This window comes from Canis lupus, chromosome X, assembly GCF_048164855.1.
Source record: "Canis lupus baileyi chromosome X, mCanLup2.hap1, whole genome shotgun sequence".
NCBI classification, from domain to species: domain Eukaryota; kingdom Metazoa; phylum Chordata; class Mammalia; order Carnivora; family Canidae; genus Canis; species Canis lupus.
This window is the reverse complement of record NC_132876.1, coordinates 93,574,686-93,583,531: the sequence shown is the minus strand read 5'-3', so window position 1 is coordinate 93,583,531 and position 8,846 is coordinate 93,574,686. Positions and strand designations below refer to the sequence as shown.

The 8,846-nt window shown below is 37.3% G+C and overlaps 1 pseudogene; it reads right to left on the bottom strand.

Moving 5' to 3' along the window:
* Window positions 1-227: 227 nt before the first annotated feature.
* Window positions 228-6,789, bottom strand: LOC140628547 (large ribosomal subunit protein eL6-like; annotated as a pseudogene).
* Window positions 6,790-8,846: the final 2,057 nt, after the last annotated feature.

Below are 8,846 nucleotides of genomic sequence, written 5' to 3'. Positions count from 1 at the left end.
TTGGCGCCTGCCTTTGGCCCAGGGCGCGATCCTGGAGACCCGGGATCGAATCCCACGTCGGGCTCCCTGCATGGAGCCTGCTTCTCCCTCTGCCTGTGTCTCTGCCTCTCTCTCTCTCTCTGTGACTATCGTGAATAAATAAATAAAATCTTTAAAAAAAAATAAAATAAAATAAAATAAATAAATCTTTAAAAAGAAAAAAATATTCTTTTTTAATAATGGATCAATTATTTAATTAGGCTCTTTGTAAGAAATTTAGAATACCGTTTGTGAGGGTAAACTCCATCTGTGAGAGAAAACACAGAGCAGAGGTATCCCTGGAGCTGAGGAACAGCTTTGATTTTTGGCAGAATTTGTGAGTCCACAGATTTCTGTCAACCTTACACTGCTCTGTAATCTCTTATTTCTCTTTGTGTCGGAGATCTCACTTTCCTGGTGTCTGGGTTTACAATTTCTTCTTCTTGCAGTTAGCATCAGTGAAATGTTTGGGGATTTTCACACCCCTGATACAATTTTGGTGGAGGTCGCAATGACAAATTTGTGTTCTGTTCTGTGTGGAAGAACTCTATTGGGGATTAGAGGCCATTTTACAGGTAGCAAGCCACTGTCAAACTGCTTCAGGAAAACCACTCTCTTGCCTCTGTGGCTCCCAGTGAGGATGATCAGAATGGTGCCAGGAGTGATGCCATTTCCAGTTTTCTCACATGCTAACTGAACATTTTTTTACTGTGACTTAACAGTTTTCAAGATACATCTTCAGTAGGATAAAACCTAGGCGTTTTATGGTTTAATCACTCAGTTTCCATTGATCTTGTCACCACCAACTGGTTTCCTGACAGTAGCAAGAACTTTCTACTTTTTCTTTTCAATCCTGGATTTGGCTGCTGATTATTTCCTCTTGTATATAGCCTTTCTAAAATATATAGCCAATTGGGAATACCTGCCAATTTCTCTGACTAGGACAGGGTTTTGGCTGCTATGGGGCTGCTGCTTCTTGGCATTTTAGCCTTAGGATTACCCTTCTTAATTTTGCCACCAGTATCAGCCTTCTTGGCTTCAGGTATCTCCTTGGTATTTGACTTAACCAAATTTCTTACCTGCCACCTTGCAGGATGGGAAGAAAAACGAAATGTTCTTAATTCCTCCCTCCAGTTCCTTGTATAACGGAAGTCATTTCACTTCACTTATACGTAAGCTTACATGATGGTACGTGTGTATATTTGCATACATAGTCAAATACACTGTTGCTATTATTATTTTTAACTGTTTTTCAAGAAAATCATAAAAAATGTTTAAAATAGAAGTTTTTATTTTACCTTGAGGAGCTGCCAAATTGTTTTCTATGGTGGTTGCATTATTTTACATTCCCACCAGCAATGCACAAGGGTTCTAATTCCTCTATAATCTCACCAACATTTGAAGTTCTCCTTTTTTTTTTTTTTTTTTTGTATAGTAGCCATTCTAATGGATGTGAAGTAGTATCTCATTGTGGTTTAGATTTGCATTTCCCTGATGACTACGGATTTTTTAAAATTTATTTAAGAGAGACAGAGCACAAGCAGGGAGGAGGGACAGAGGGAGAGGGAGAAGCAGACTCCCCATTGAGCAGGCAACCTGATGAGGGGCTCGATCCCAAGACTCTGGGATCACGATCTGAACCAAAGGTAGGTGCATAACCAACTGAAACACCCAGACACCCCGACTATGGATACTGGTTGAGCATCTTTTCATGTGCAATGTGGGCCTTTGTGTATTTTCTTTGGAGAAATGTCCATTTAAATCTTTCATCAAGCTTTAATTTAGGTAGGTTTTTTTGCTTTTGAGTTCTAAGAATTCTTTATATATACTAGATATTAATTTCTCATCAGATATAAGATTTGCAAATATTTTATCCCATTTTATGACTTCACTCTCTTGATACTATCCTTTGCTATACAATAATAGTTGTTCATTTTGCCTGAGTCCAAATTATCTCTTCCTTTTTCTAAAGCTGTGCTTTGAATGTCATACCCAAGCAAATCTATACCAAATCCTGAATCATGAAGTTTTCTCCCACTTTCTTCTAAGAGTTTTACAGTTCTAGCTGTTACATTTAGGTCTTTGACCCATTTTGAGTTCATTCGTGTATATGATGTAAGAGTCCCACTTTTTTTTTTTTTTGCATGTCAATATCCAGTTTCCTCACACCATTTTATTAAAAGACTGTCTTTCCCCTATTTAATGGTCTTAGCAGCCTTGTCAAAAATTATCAGACCATATATGAGAAGGTTTATTTCTGGGTTTTCTATTCCATTGATATATCTGTCTTTTTGCCAGTACTGTTACCGAACAATGTATTATGGCTGCAAACTCAGGAATGAACCAGCAAGCCCTGGAACTGCTGTGGCCAACTCCTCCATCCAGGGAAATCCTGAGAAGGCTGGACAAATTGAAAGCATGGGTCTTGGCTGGGCTTGCCAACATTGTTGCCCAACAAACTCAGATGAACTCATCACAAGAGAAGCCAATAACTCAAGAGGTAAGAATTTGGAAGAAAGAAAGGGAGAAATTTATTTTGGGTGCTGGCAGATAGGGAAAGTGGTGGCTCAAGCCTTAACAACTGACCTCTCCACCTTTAAGATGGACACCTAGTATTTTATAGGCAGGGGTTCAGGGGAGAACATGCAAAAGAGCAGGTAGAGAGTGTATGATCATGAATGGGGGGTCAGTTGTGTTCAGCAGTGATCATGGGCTGGGAAGGTGACATGTGGGGTGGGACCTTCTAGGCATTCCATTGTTATCAGGACTTTTCTGGTCTGGTGATTGGAATGTTCCAGTCATTGTCAACACCTCAAGAAACTGTGGTAAGAAATAACTGTCAGGGTCTACAGTGAAGCAAGAGGGCTCACTAATGGTACCATATTGTTTTGATTACTGTAGCTTTTTTTTAAGTTTTGAAATTAGGAAGGCTAAATTCTTCAAATTTTTTCTTTTCAACATTGTTTTGGCTATTCATGTTCCTTTGAGATTATATATATATTTTAGAATGGGTTTTTTTTTTTTTTGAAAAAAAAATCAGGGGGTATCAGTAAGGATACCACTGAATCCTTAGATCTCTTTGGGTACTGTTGTCATCTCAACAGTATACATTTTTTAATCCATGGGCATAGAATGTCTTTCCATTTATTTAAGTCTTCTTCAATTTCTTTCAGCAATATTTAGTACTTTTCAGTATATAAATCTTTAACCTCTCTGATTAAGTTTATTCCTAAGTATTCCATTCCTTTTGGTGATATTTTAAATGGAATTTTTTTTCTTAATTTCCTTTTCAAATTGTTTGTTATTGGTATAGAGAAACACAACTAATTTTTGTTTGTTGATTTTGTGTTCAGAATTTGTTTACTAGTTCTAATGGTTTTTTGTGGCATATCTAAGATTTTCTACATATAAGATCATGTCATCTGTAAAGAGAGATAATTTTACTTTATCCTTTAGAATTTAGATGTCTTTTACTTCTTGCCTTTTTTGCTGATGGCTAGAACTTCCAATTATATGTTGGATACAAGTGGCAAAAGCTGACATTCATATTTTGTGCTTAATCTTAGGGGGAATCTTCCTGTCTTTCACCATAGAGTATTTTAGCTCTGGGTTTTTTAATACAAAGTCTTTATCATTTCAAAGAAATTTTTTAATCTCTTTTTTGAATGTGTTTATCATGAAATGGTATTGAGTTTTGGCAAATGCTTTTTTCTGCATGTGTTGAGATGATTATGTGGGGTTTTTTCCTTTAACCTATATTACATTGAATTTTTATACATGGAATGATTTTGCGTTCTAGAAATATTAATCAGTCACAGTGTATATTCCTTTTAATATGGTAGTAAATTCTGTTTCATAGTAATTTGATAACGATTTTTGCATTAGTATTTTTATAGACATATAATTAACATACCAGGTTACATTAGTTTCACATGTTAAAACATAATGATTCAACAATTTCATGCATTACTCAATACTCACCACAATAAATGTAGTCACCATCTGTCACCAAAGTTATTATAGTATTATTAACTATATTTCCTGTGCTGTACTTTCATCTCAGTGATTTATATATTTTATAACTGTAAATTTGTACTTCTTAATCCCCTTCACCTGTTTTGCCCATCACCCTACCCATCTCCCCTCTGGCAATCACCTATTTATTTTCTGTATTTATCAGCCTCTTTCTGTTGTTTTCGTTTGTCAACAGATATGCTTTACAAAAAAACAAAATGTACCCTTCTAGAAGTAGACTCTGTCCTGAGATTCTCTTAGAGAATCCCAAGTATTCAGGACGAACCATAAAAATCATTATATTTGAATCAGTGAGGGTGACAGAACATGAGAGACTCCTAACTCTGGGAAACAAACAAGGGGTGGTGGAAAGGGAGGTGGGCGGGGGGGATGGGGTGACTGGGTGATGGGCACTGAGGGGGGCACTGGACAGGATGAGCACTGGGTGTTATGCTATATGTTGGCAAATTGAACTCCAATAAAAAAAATACCAAAAAAATCATTATACTTGAATGATTTTGACCTAGCAATTGGCTGTTTTTTCTTTTCTTTTTTTTTTTTTTAAGATTTTATCTATTTGAGAAAGAGACCATGCGATGGAGGAGGAACGGGGGAAGGGGGAGTAGCAGACTCCCCACTGAGCAGGGAGCCCAACGTGCCGCTCCATCCCATGACCCTGGGATCATGACCTAAGGAAAGCAGATGTTCAACCAACTGAGACACCCAGGTGCCCCAAAATGGTTGTCTATTATGATTGAATCTAATCCATTTCATCTATTTTCAAAACTTCAGAAAATAGTTCCAAATCTACCATCTCCAATGTTCCTCAAGATACTATTTTAGAAAACACAATAAAAAATGGGCTATGCTAGAAATGTGAGATCCCAAGCTGGGAAACAATGAATTGACATATTTTATAGGCCTGCGTGTGTTGGGGTATGGATCATTTAATGACATAGTGTGCTTTTAAAATAAATTTCCCAAATTCCACTTGGACAAACTTATATGACTTTGAATCATATATTACTTGAACATTATTTTAAACATGTGAATTTTAACGGAAAACTTAGCAAGATTCAATTCAAAACAACCTAACCAACTAAATGTCAGTTTTTAAATTAGAAAATGGTTACAGTCAGGCCTGGACTTCCTTCTGAGTTCTTTTAAAATATGAAATAATTCCATCCATTCCTTTTCTCACAAGCAATTGGGTTCCTTAAGGTATTTTGGGGGGAGGAAAAACAATTTCCCCTCTATTCTTCTAGGTTCTTGGCTGAGACCCTCCCCCCCCCACACACACACACACATAAAAAGACAGATTAACAGGGGAAAAAATAGAAGTTTAATACCTCCTATATGCATGGAAGAGACCCAGGAAAACTAAGTAACTCCCTGAAATAGCCCAAGCCACCACCTTAAATGCCATCTCTGGCTAAAGACAAAAGAATATGTAGGGGGTGGGGAGTCTATTATTGCAGGCTTTCAGGAAAAGTACAGTAATCAAGGGTAAGGTTGTCATACCAATTTAGGTCCATGCCTTCTCCATTGATGGGAGTTTCTAGATTTGGAATGGTCCTTCTCTTCCTGGTACAGAGAGGGAAATACCCTTATAATTTCAAGTTTCTCTTGTGTAGAGACATTTCTCTTACAAAAGTGTAACTTCTACTAGGTTTTCAGACCTTTTGGCATGTCTGCTGTTTCTTAAAAATAATCAGCCTAAAATAATCTTTATACCAAAGATGGGTATTTTAGGGTGGCAGATTCTGCTCCCCTTCCATTTCTTCCCTTGTTTTTCCTATACAGGTACATGAAAACAGTCTATTCTCAAAGAAGTGTTATGTCTCAACCATTTTCATTTAAATGTCTGCAGAACTATACACTGATTCCATGTGGACTCAAGCAAGCACAGCTTTTTCCTGGGAATTAAGAGTCCCTCTGAATCACCCTGTTCATTCCGGTAGTGGTTTCCTTGTTGACACAATTTTGTGAATCTCCACCCCCTGGTGTCAGCTATTGATGAAAGATCACACACTCTCTTCAGGTAGTAACATCAATGCCCTTGATATACTCTTCCCTTCCATGTTCACATACAGACTTTTGGTTAGTGGTCAGCCAGGACTAGGGATTGTGTCTGTAGTTACCATACACTCCCTGGATAGTTCAAAATGCCCAGTTCTCTCCTCCACAGCTAGTTTGATAAACCCATGTGGAGCTTACATAGGAATCTATTATTTCTGGTTGTAAGCATGAGAAAAAATTTGACTTATCAGAGGGAAGAGAAGGAGAAGAAGGAGAAGCATAAAATGGTACAGTCAGTCAGAACCCAATTACGCATGGATATTCACTAAATGCACAGTGGGGGTAAGGATCTAGCACAAGCCTTGCTACGTAGTGTGCTCTTTTGAATTTTGTACATTTTTACTAAAACATTATGAGGTTGATATGTTCACGCTGGTTTTACAAATGAAAAATACGGGGTTTAGAATGCTAAGTAACAGAGGGGCATTATTCGGAAGCATATTTGAGGTTATTGATTTGTTCATCATCTGGACTGTGATGTGCTTTTACAGATACACACACAAATGTATCAACGCTTCCCAAACTGTTTTAAACCCAAATAGTTTATTTTATGTCAGTTGCACCTCTTACAACTGGAAAAAAACAAACAGAATGCTACATAAAATGTCCAAAGTAGCACAAACAGGAAACAGTAATATCTTCTCACCTCTGAAGCATGTTCTTACTCCAGCAAGCCATGCTGCAGAGTCCTCTGGGAAGAAGTCATTACATAGCTGGCATGAAGGAGATGGAATGAAGGAAGATAAGAGGAATTTGGGTTGTTCTTAGATTAGCAACTCCTCCTGATATGCAAATCAACCTAAAAAAGAAAATAAAGCACAAACTATGGTATTTGGATTCCAAGTTGCCCGGGTTGAGCTTCTCTGTCACTGTTTCTGGCGGCAGAGATGCTGGCAGCACTGGCAGGTTCTCCCCTGACCCTGTGAGGTCTCCTCTCAAAGGGAAAATTCTGTGCCACAGCCACAGGTCACAGCTTTAATATGGAGGCAGCTGCTAGTCAAGGGAGATTGAGGTGACTGTTGGATTTGGAAAAATAAATACTGCAAACACAAAACTGCTAAGCTGTAACCTCCTTTAGGGCTCTAGTTACGAATGTCTTACAGTTCGAACTCCCTGTGGCATCTACAAGATGTTCCATGATGAGTTTTAGAATAAATGATTGAACGACTTGTCAATTCTAAAAATTAAATCCAAGTTGCTCTTTTATCACTATATTTAGATTCCAAAGTTACAACACTATAGAAATGGCAAAATATTTAATTTGGAAAAAAAGGATAAATGAGTACTTAAAATGTGGAAATGATGTAAAGATTTCAATTACATTTGCTTCCCCTACGAGATAAAATTGTTTTATTTACATCACAATCAACTCGTCTCTGCAATGGCATTTTTTTTTATAAATTTTTTTTTAATTTTTATTTATTTATGATAGTCACAGAGAGAGAGAGGCAGAGACATAGGCAGAGGGAGAAGCAGGCTCCATGCACTGGGAGCCCGACGTGGGATTCGATCCCTGGTCTCCAGGATCGTGCCCTGGGCCAAAGGCAGGCACTAAACTGCTGCACCACCCAGGGATCCCTGCAATGGCATTTTGCAGTAAACCTCTGGCTTTTATTAGGGGCAGATTTATGTGCATTAGCAGACAAAATAGCATCACATTAGCTTTTAGGTTCTTCTTTTCCCACAAAACTGAACTCATCGTAACTTATCTAAAGAAATATTACTCCCATTTTTGTAAATATTCATGATTAGTTGTATTTCCATATTGTCTGAAGAATAGTGGAAGTTTTAGACAGGCTAGCTACATTATACATTATAGGACATGGATCAAGTAAATCACGAGGTGTGCCAATATAATTTCAAAAATGGTAAGAAAATTTTTAAAAAAATGGTAAGAAAATTTTATTTTCTGCTATCCCACTCAAAACTATTAGTTTAAATTAAAAGAAGAATCATTTTATTCCTTAGTAATGGAGACTCACAGAAATTTAAATGCTCTTTATTTTCAATGAAAGGCACACATTTTTTCTTGTCACTTCTCTAGGCCACATCGTGTTTGCTTGATAGATAATATCAATTTACTGGGTTTGGAGCTTTGAAGCTGTTAACTTTCAAAACCTCTCTCTTAGCAGACAAGTTCAATCAGTATAACGAACAACGAGGCATGGAATTGTTATGTTGCATTATGCAGTGATATAATTTATTTCTCGAAACACCTAAAACTGAACAAATACATTTCTGAGGCACAAGAACATGTATTCTACTTTGTAGGCTAAGATTAATTTAGCATGACCAATAAGGTTTCAAAGTCATATTGGGAAAGTGCACCTGCCTAGATGGTGTGGGTATAAAGCTGATAATATTACAGGGAAGAGAGGATAGTCTGCAGAAGGTGGCACAACTGGGACCGAAATGGGGAATTCCATGGTAGGGAACCCATTGCTATGAAATTAGTGAGCCCCTTTTCTGTCTGTGCCGGGGGGATTCTCCATTCCCTGAGTTCTTTTGTTTTAGAAATGTACTGATGGTAGAGTTTGAACTTTTGATTGTTTAAAACAACACAAACAACAAAAAAGACGAGCTAATTGGATTGTAAAAATCCATCAAATTGCTTCTACAATCCTTTGAAGAAAGGCTTAAACTTTGTTTTCTTTATTTGTTGTCTCTGTTGAATAGTAACAATATTAGGCTTCTTTATTTGTTGTTTTTCCTTTACCATTTCCCTGCAGTGAGAT